Genomic DNA, 10,397 nt, shown 5'->3' on the forward strand with positions numbered 1-10,397 from the left:
TCTAGGCCTCACATCTTGCTAGGCCTGCTAGCCTGGCCTAGATTAGTCTAGGCCTAGGAAGGGCCTAGCTAAGCTAGTGACCACCTGCATGCTGTAGGCAAACACGGCAGCCTTTTTAGCTACGATCTACGTATTTGGGGGTCAATTTAAGGTCAACCTTGATTTTACGAATCCCTTGTTTTACGTACGCCTTTCGGTCCCGTACCGTACGTAAAATGGAGGTTCTACTGTATTTATCGGGTAAATTGTAGCATAGAAAATATACGCGAATGTAAAACGTACCCACAGGCCAAGAGGTATATTGTTTATTGCAGAGGCGTGGCTGGTTGCTGTCTGGGGGTGCAAAAATTGTAAATACACACCTTGAGTTGATCTGTAAGAAAATTTTGAAAAATAGAGCTGCTAGGTCCCCGGAAATTGCAATTATACATTGTAAACTTAATAACTTGGCTATAATAAGATGTTGTTGGCTATGCGAAAATGGCATGTTTTTTGTTTATTTATTTTAGGTGCCCCACATTACAGAGGGTTAATCGTAAATTAAAAAATTGGTGAACATACGAACAATTAACATAATTTGTTTTTGCTGTAGTGTACGTCGATACACAGTACACGAAGTAACGCATCGGTAAACTTCACCTGGAAAGTAACTACACTACACATTTTGGTCCCTGGATGGAACATGATATCACGCGAAAACCACAATGGGCCCAATGTTGAACGATTCGTACAAAGGGACACCGGCAGAGCGTACCTATTGTAGTAGTTAGATCGCTGGCAATAATGAATGCATATAAAGTGCATAATAACCCTCTGACATACTAACGGTTAATAGAATGTCGCGGTTTTCTAGGTGCTGAAGCTACGAAGTGAACGTGAACGATTTGTACTGTATATTAAATTCCTCCCCGGCAAGGGGGCTAGAGCCCCGTAGCTCGAATTAGCATTTTTTTAAGTCGAAGTTCGAACTACAACTAAAGTCTGGTTTAAGAATACAGGCGTATCACTGTACTATCAGGCTAATACACCTTTTTTTATTTTCACGTCAGACATGTTTTGTTCAAAATATACTTAGTACAAGATATTCAGCAGCCTAACTTCTATGACTTTTGTACTCTCCAACAACAGACATTAGTAGGTTTGATATTAACATTTTAACACAAGTTTACTGAACAATTCATGTGCTATTAAACGAAAGGCCTGAAAGGTAAGTGATAACAGAGGCAGAATTTGAGCAAAAGATAGTCACCCTTGTAGTATTCACCAAGATTAGCTTTTAAGCCTCTGAATTTCGAATTAAAATCTGTAATTTAATTGTATTGCAATTTTTGCTGTAAAAATTAAATAGTTGAGAAACACTTACATTGCAACTAAAACTAACATTTTCAAACAAAGTATTGCTATTCGTGTATAAATTGCAATAAAACAAAGCACAATTCTGTAAGTCAAATTAAATATTCTTTTAAATAATATAAAAACTCACACTATAACTGAATCTGAACAACAGAACCCTACCCTGAAAACAATCTTCAATCCACTGGTAAATCAGTCCGACTGAACAGCTCTACATCAACAGACGCTACTGTTTATAATTGTCACTGCTTCTGTGCGTCACATGTCTTGTTTACCTATCTATCATTTGCAAACTTAATATAAACAAGATAGTGTTAGCAAGATATCATAATTCCTATTCGACCAATGTAAACAAACGGATTATGGGCGGAGCCAGAGCCATATATATATATATAAAGAGTTACGACATTGGGTTAAACTGAAAAGCCATGTGATATACAGATCAAACTTTTTCAAAATTATCTCTATTAATCCATGTAAAGTATAGATTAGGAGCAACAATTACTTTAAACGTTTTCTTATATTTTTAAAAATATAATTGCATATTTTACGGTGAATTATTGATGTGCAAAGTGTACAGAAGTACTTGCTTGCGCTAGTACATTATAAGATTTATTGATTTTGGAACAAAACATCACATAACTATAAATATTTTTAATTCATAATAGATGCTTTGCTGATTAAATAAAATTAATAAAGTGTCATGGATATATTTGTTAATAATATTTTGTGCTTTAGAATAATAATAATAATGTGTATTTTGATTACCAGGAATTGTTTAGGTATAAAAAACAATTTAGGCTAATTAGGAGGCTCTGTTTGGTTAATAGAGGCCTACTATGCCATTTTATTGATAATATTATTTATTGGCCTATATACTGGTTAATTATTGGTACTTAGGTATATCAAAAAGGAAAAAAGATAATGGGAAAGCCAATCCTACTTCACATCACATTCACTTTATTTTTTTATTTATCAGAAATTGGTATGGAGAATGCACTAGAAGCTATATTAAATGTATCACCTAATTATAAATTATTAATTTAAAAAAAATTCTATTTTGTATAATGAAACAAAAACTACTGTCTGTATTTTATTGTGAGCAGTCTACCAGCTTTATACGAAATATTTTAAAATAACAATTATGGATAAAAAAAATGGATATTACAATAAAAACAGAACTTTATTTTGAATTAAATATATTTATTATGAGATAAACAATTCTTTATTCAATAATGATATCATTTATTGTTCATTTATTATTAAAAACCAAAAGTGTTATTTCGCACTGCCATTTTAGTATGTGGAGGTCCGAAATCATAAAAATTAAATGGTGGGAGACTTGGCGAAAGCATGGCGAAAGAGGACATTTTAAAATTTTGATTAGAACCATGGGGCCTATTCTTCTTTCCTCAGTCTATTATTAGCCCTCCCCTCTAAATCCTGGATCTACTCCTGGTGTATTTCTACCAAAATGAGTGTGGCATTATGTTATGCAGGTTAGACAAACTTACTGATTCAACAGATTTGTACAATCTTCTGTCATGTGAAATATAAAGCAATAGAGAGGTTTCGCAATCTTACGAATACGATAACGAAAACGGATACGTCACGCACATGTATTCGTTTTCGTAAGCCATAAAAAAATCTGTTTCGCATGGCAACGAAATATTAAGGCGCGTCCAAAATATGACTGCGGTAAATTTGAGCGAAGCGCAGGTACGTGTTGCTTGGTGCTTGGCTGCCTAGGCCTAGCGTAACATCAAAGCGAGTGAGGACTTTAAAAACTGCTATTTATCTAAATTGACCTGGCATTTTAGTAAATTACTTTAGTAAATTACTTTCAATAAATCTATAATTATATTATAATAATGAATCATTCCTAATTCAAATGCAAAATGTGCAAAATAGATCAAAAACTATACTCGTTTTGTAGTTACGAATATGACTGGTGATATTCGTCAACACGAATACGCTTTACGAATATGAAATGGGGATCAGCTCAAAAGTTTCACAAATGTATGACGTATCCGTTTTCGTTATCGTATTCGTAAGGTTGCGAAACCTCCCTATTATAACTACAGAACTAAACTAAACTATCGTATTACTGCATACCCCACACAAGTACCCTTGACTAACAGCCCTGGGGAAGCAGTGCATTTTAGTCTATTAATAAATGGATCATAAAGTAATAACCAAACATTTCTATAACCTTTATACATGTTTCAAGCAATCAGATGATTTTTACTTTATCTTTTGTTTAAATACAAAGTTAATATTAAACTGACGTTAATGATTTTGATAGGATTTGTTTGGCTGTATCTAGGGGCAACAGGCAAACAGTAAACACAAACACACAACGGTCATTAATAATAATCAGGCCCCTTGTTTTTCTCAATGTAAGCTTGTTGACAATCTGCATAACATTTTTCTCAAGTACAAAAACAAACATGGCTAAAAGGATTCCGAAATGAAACACAATTCCTGATCAACTCCTACTGAACAATTACAGTACTTTTTTTCATATGAAAAATCTCTGACAAAATTTAGTTATGAAATTGTCGAACATTGAGTATGTTATATACAGAAAAATTATTAAAAAACATAATTTCTCCTCTTTTATTTCTCTAGTTTCACATTTTTCTATTTCTTACTCAAAATGGGTTTCTACAATTAAGAAATTAAATTTCTTTAAAGAAAATGTCATAAGGGTTTTTTTCAACATAGCCATAGTGGCAAAGCCTTTGCACTTTATTTTCTTCTAAACTTCTGAAGTTTGCATGGATCACCTTCTAATTCCCCAGAAGTATTTAGGCTATAAAGATTTTCCATAAAAACTTGGTTTTCTTAGGGCCTGTTTCTGCTGCAACTGCTCAAAATACGGTATAAAAATATGGTATAAAATACGGTATTTTTTATACCGTATTTGTCAGTACCCCGTTTCTGCTAACAATTCTTCTTGGGTGGTCGTGTTAAATTTCATCCTTTTTACCCAAATTGCCATTCATTTATTTAGTCGATAATTAAAAGTCGCAATAAAGGAAGTTTTACGCTTCACTTTCAACAGGCTAGCCCTAGTGATAGAGATGTTGTGAGAGCACAGAAAACATCGTAATGGGGACAAGTAATTCGTTCCCTCCCCAAGTTATTGTCTTTTGCAATGTTGTACTGCTTTTGCAGGCTCTTCAGCTTTGAGTTTTACTTGCTTTGGAGACAAGTCTATTCCGTACTCCTGCTTTATTTGTTTAGAAATGTCTTTATAAATGTGGTTGTCCCTTTTATTACCTTTTAGTTGGCCGGACATTTAACTTCCCCTCCTTCCCCACACCCCTTTTCCCCACACAGATTTACATAGTAAAATACTGTGACGTCTTTGCTCCACATATTCGCCGAATATATCTATACACGTGTGTAAATTACACAGCTCACAGCGACAGAAAATAAAAACACGATGTTGACCTCATGTCGCAGGTCAAAAAATATACGGTATTTTTTATTGGCAGCAGAAAAGGGTACAAAAAATACGGTATAAATTTGTAAATACCGTATTTTATCCACAAATTTTGTGGGGAAAATACGGTATACAAAATACGGTATTTTTTTTATGAGCGCAGTTTCTGCTGCCAAAAAAATACGGTATAAATACGGTATTCAAAAAATACCGTATAAAATACGGTATTTTCTTGGCAGCAGAAACAGGGCCTTAGTGTCCAAACATAATACCACACACTGTATTCTAAAGAGACCTAATCTTTTACTTTGCTGTTGACTAGCTAGATTTCTAGTTTATAACAAATTATATTTTTTAGCCAAATAACTGTAACTTTTATTTTTTTGAAATTAATTTGTTTTAAGTAGGTTTCTAGTCATATCATTAACTAATTGGTTAGTTAAGCATTTGCTGCAATTGTGTCATCCATTCTGATACAAGTCCACATACGCTAAGTGGGTGTTAAAACAGGTATTCACAATTAATTAATTTAGTCTTATATGTGGTATCACATGTTAGATCTGGTTGATGTGCTCTCTTTTTTGGGTTTCATGGGTCACTATCAGGGTCGTACGCAGGGGGGTTGGGGGGGGGGGGGAAGGGGTTGATGACGCATCCCCTCACCCCCCAAATTGCAAAAGGTCCACATTTTTTAGGGTCTTATCGTCTTCACTCAATATTATGAAAATGGTCCAAAATATATTAATCCGCATCCACCCAAATAAAATCCTGTGTCCTCACTATATTTGTCAAAATTGGTCTTATTTGAAATTTTATTTTTGGTTAATCTTCTGTTGGGCTACAGGGACCTCTGATAGGTAATTTGTTATCTCACATTTGATCTGGTCTGGTTCAGGGGGCTATACACAGTCATATTAAAGACTGTAGGTAATTTGTTATCTCACATTTGATCTGGTCTGGTCCAAGGGGCTACATACAGTCATATTAAAGACTGAGGTAATTTGTTATCTCACATTTGATCTGGTCTGGTTCAGGGGGCTATACACAGTCATATTAAAGACTGAGGTAATTTGTTATCTCACATTTGATCTGGTCTGGTTCGGTTCAGGGGGCTATACACAGTCATATTAAAGACTGTAGGTAATTTGTTATCTCACATTTGATCTGGTCTGGTTCAGGGGGCTATACACAGTCATATTAAAGACTGTAGGTAATTTGTTATCTCACATTTGATCTGGTCTGGTTCAGGGGGCTATACACAGTCATATTAAAGACTGTAGGTAATTTGTTATCTCACATTTGATCTGGTCTGGTTCAGGGGGCTATACACAGTCATATTAAAGACTGTAGGTAATTTGTTATCTCACATTTGATCTGGTCTGGTTCAGGGGGCTATACACAGTCATATTAAAGACTGTAAGTAATTTGTTATCTCACATTTGATCTGGTCTGGTCCAGGGGGCTATACAGTCATATTAAAGACTGTAGGTAATTTGTTATCTCACATTTGATCTGGTCTGGTTCAGGGGGCTACATACAGTCATATTAAAGACTGTAAGTAATTTATTATCTCACATTTGATCTGGTCTGGTCCAGGGGGCTATACAGTCATATTAAAGACTGTAGGTAATTTGTTATCTCACATTTGATCTGGTCTGGTTCAGGGTCTATATACAGTCATAAGACTTTAGCAAACATTTATTATCTTTATAATTTAAATATATTTTAGATATACAGAAAACCAGGGTAGAAATTGTTATTAATGATTTGTTTGTTTTGATTATTGAGTTCCTGTTATACAATTGTTTATAGATAAACTTTACCATAGATTTAATATTAACATTGTATTCTAATGTTCAACAAAGATAATAAATAGAACACACAGCAGTTTATAACTTTCGGTACTATTACCATTTTGGTTACATTTACACAGAGTGATAATAAAATTAAATATGTCAATACTCTGTCAATCATTGTACACTACTATTACCAAAGTGATAATGAGGATGAACTATAGTGAGTGGGTTAACAATGGCACTGCCTAGCCCTAGTTCAAAATGATCAAAGGTATGGCATAGCAGATAGATTGTGGCGCGCCATACAAATACCAAAATAAAAGCTGACTGATATCCTCATAAACCCATATTTAGGCCTGATCATAGTGATTGTTATCAACTACCTGGTCCTGGATCTACCTTTAGAGACTTAAAGCATTAATGCTTATGTGGTCCTCTTGACCAGAATGTATTTTTCTTTGATTCATATAGAATGTATTTCAACAGGTGGTCAGACCAGTACATCTTTATATATTGAAACAAAATACTAACAGATAATGTTTAAATTGGTTGAAAAATAACAACTTTTAATTTTGCATCGTTATCCCTAATAATAATCACGAAAATGTATTTAGTGCGCCAAATACAAAATGGCGCGACTCAATAAAACCCAATCGAAATAAAAAACATGACAGATATGATAAAAAATGCACAGCTATACTGACGCGCGCCATAAAAAATTCCAAAAGTTGGTTTAATTGCGACCAAAATAAGACGTGCCCGATCGTCTTGTTTGTTGGGCCCGATTGTCTCTGGTCCCGATCGTTTCTGGTCCCATCGTCTTAAAACCTTGTTGGGCCTGATCGTCTCACGCAATGGGCCCGATCGTCTGGGCCCCGATCGTCTGTTTCCCACTACTAGTACTAGGCCTAGTGAGTAGTGTAGTACTAGCTAGGCCCAGGCCAGGGCCTTACTATACTAGGCCTAGTTCAATCTAGAGATATAGGCCTAGGCCTAGAATAGATCTAATTACCTACTACTAGGCCTAGCCTAGGCCTAGATAGGTTTAACCAAGCTGATCAAAGAATATAATTTCGTATAATATCGTTGTTAAGTTAATAAATAAAGTAATATTAATGAAAAATACTTACTTTTTTTTCAGCACACTCACACGTGTTGTCAAAGATTATTTGTTATGAAGTTGTTGTTGAAATTAAACTTTATTGAGGGCGCAATCAATTATGTTTATCTCTAAATATCATGGACCTATTATTAGCGGAGGTCCAAGTGCCAAAATGATGCTTCGTTAACATGTCCCATTGCCATGTTTCTACACACTCAGCACACCAACTTTTTTTGTTAGCTAATACCCTGAGACAAAATAATCACGAGGTGTGCCGTTGCAAATTTACTGCGGTCACCCTGAAATCCAAGATGGCGTCCAAAATGGCCGCCATTTTATAGTGATGCACTTTACTGTCTATAACTTAATAAATATTCGATGTATTTTGTTGAAAATAAGGTTGATTAATAGCTATTTACATTATCTATTCAATAAAATAATTTTATTTTAACTTTACTGTAATGAAATAACCTTTTTTAAGCAAAAATATAGAATTTTAGCAAAAAAATCAGAAAAATGTGTGATATACCATATTTATTATGTTAATTAAGGCAAGAAGCCATAATTTTTTTTTTTTTTCAGATATGCACAAAAACTGACCCACTATATACTAGAAATAATGTGTAAACTACATGTGTTTGTGAAAAGGCAAACATAAGTTATTAACGATTAAGTTTGGGTACTTGTAGCAGGGATTTAATAAGGTTTAGTAAAATTTTGAAGTTGAGGGCGCTATTTAAGTAAGTGACAGGTACTCTATTTTCGGTTGTAACTCATTAAATACTTAACCGATTATGATGAAAATAGATTTATTTTATAGATAATTAAACCTTCTTCCTTATTAATTATTTAATAGTCATGTTAGATAATAAATACATATGAAAAATGTATTATTTGTGTAAATCTAATTAAAACTATATCTTTTTTTGAATTATGTTAATTAACTATTACATGTTTATAAAAACAATGTATGTCTTGTCATTCATTAACAAATATAAACATCTAAATAATTTAAATTGCTTAAAATCAACTCAAATCACATTTGCAATTAGTTATATTCAATCAAATATGACCTATGCAATTGGAATCATTGCCTACTTATTGCTGACGGAAATGCAGGATTTTGATTGGCTAAAAGTTGATTGCCAACAATGCTAGAGACTGGATCTGCAATGATGTAAGAATACTCCCCAAAAGTACTTGTAAGTCTTTTTTTTCAATATTACGAACAAAAAATTAGTAATATATGTTCTCAATACCAACTTTTAACAATGTTTCTTTGTTGCTAATATTATTTGTTCATTAGTTCTTTTATTATTAGGCTTTACAATGGCCTAGGCCCTACCTCGGACATACAAGTATATACTAACTGATATGTTCAAGGACTAGACAAGCCTAGACACGCCTAGACAAGCATAGCAACCGATTAGGCGCGCTGTTCAAATATTGCTATAGTTAGGGTTGATGTGTAAATACATCATCTTTTCCGTCCAAAATAATGTGTTTGGTAGTTTTGAGGTCCGCATTGAAAACTTTAGGTTCAAATTAATGTTGAATGTACTATTACATATCATTATGGGATAGCGTTACGGTAGACTAATCAGGAGGCCTAGCTAACAGTAATAGGCAAAGTATACAGTTCATTCGCAATAAATGCATGCTACAGTATGCCACAGTATATGCCTATAGAATTATCCGTTGAGATAAATTTTTTTTGTTTTTTTGTTTTTTTGTTACTAATTCGTTAGAACGGATTACGTTCGATAAACATATACTTAAAATGGCATTAATGGGCTTTCGTAGTAATTCGTTTGAACGGATTAATAATCTGTTTAAACGAATTAGTAATCCGTTCAAACGAATTGCAACATATACAACAAGTGCCATTTAAAGTATATGTTGTAATTTGTTTAAACAGAATAATAATCTGTTCAAACGAATTACTAATCTGTTCAAACGAATTAGGAATCCGTTCAAACGGATTAGTAATTTGTTTAAACGTATTACTAATTTGTTCAAACGAATTACTAATTCGTTCAAACAGATTAGTAGAGAGGTTTCGCAATCTTACGAATACGATAACGAAAACGGATACGTCATGCGCACGTATTCGTTTTCGTAAGCCAGTAAAAATCTGTTTCGCATGGCAATGAAATATTGAGGGCCGTCCAAAATATGACTGCGGTAAATTTGAGCGAAGCGCAGGTACGTGTTGCTTGGTGCTTGGCTGCCTAGGCCTAGCGTAACATCAATGCGAGTGAGGACTTTAAAAACTGCTATTTATCAAAATTAAGCTGGCATTTTAGTAAATTACGTTAGTAAATTACTTTCAATAAATCTATAATTATATTATAATCATGAATCATTCCTGATTCAAAGGCAAAATGTGCAAAATAGATCAAAAACTATACTCGTTTTGTAGTTACGAATATGACTGGTGATATTCGTCAACACGAATACGCTTTACGAATATGAAATGGGGATCAGCTCAAAAGTTTCACAAATGCGTGACGTATCCGTTTTCGTTATCGTATTCGTAAGGTTGCGAAACCTCCCTAATAATCCGTTTAAACAAATTAATAATTTGTTTAAACAAATTAATAATTTGTTTAAACAGATTAGGAATCCGTTCAAACGGATTAGTAATTTGTTTAAACGGATTACTAATTTGTTCAAACGAATTACTAATTTGTTT

Source organism: Antedon bifida, chromosome 3 (assembly GCF_963402885.1).
Source record: "Antedon bifida chromosome 3, ecAntBifi1.1, whole genome shotgun sequence".
Lineage (NCBI taxonomy): Eukaryota > Metazoa > Echinodermata > Crinoidea > Comatulida > Antedonidae > Antedon > Antedon bifida.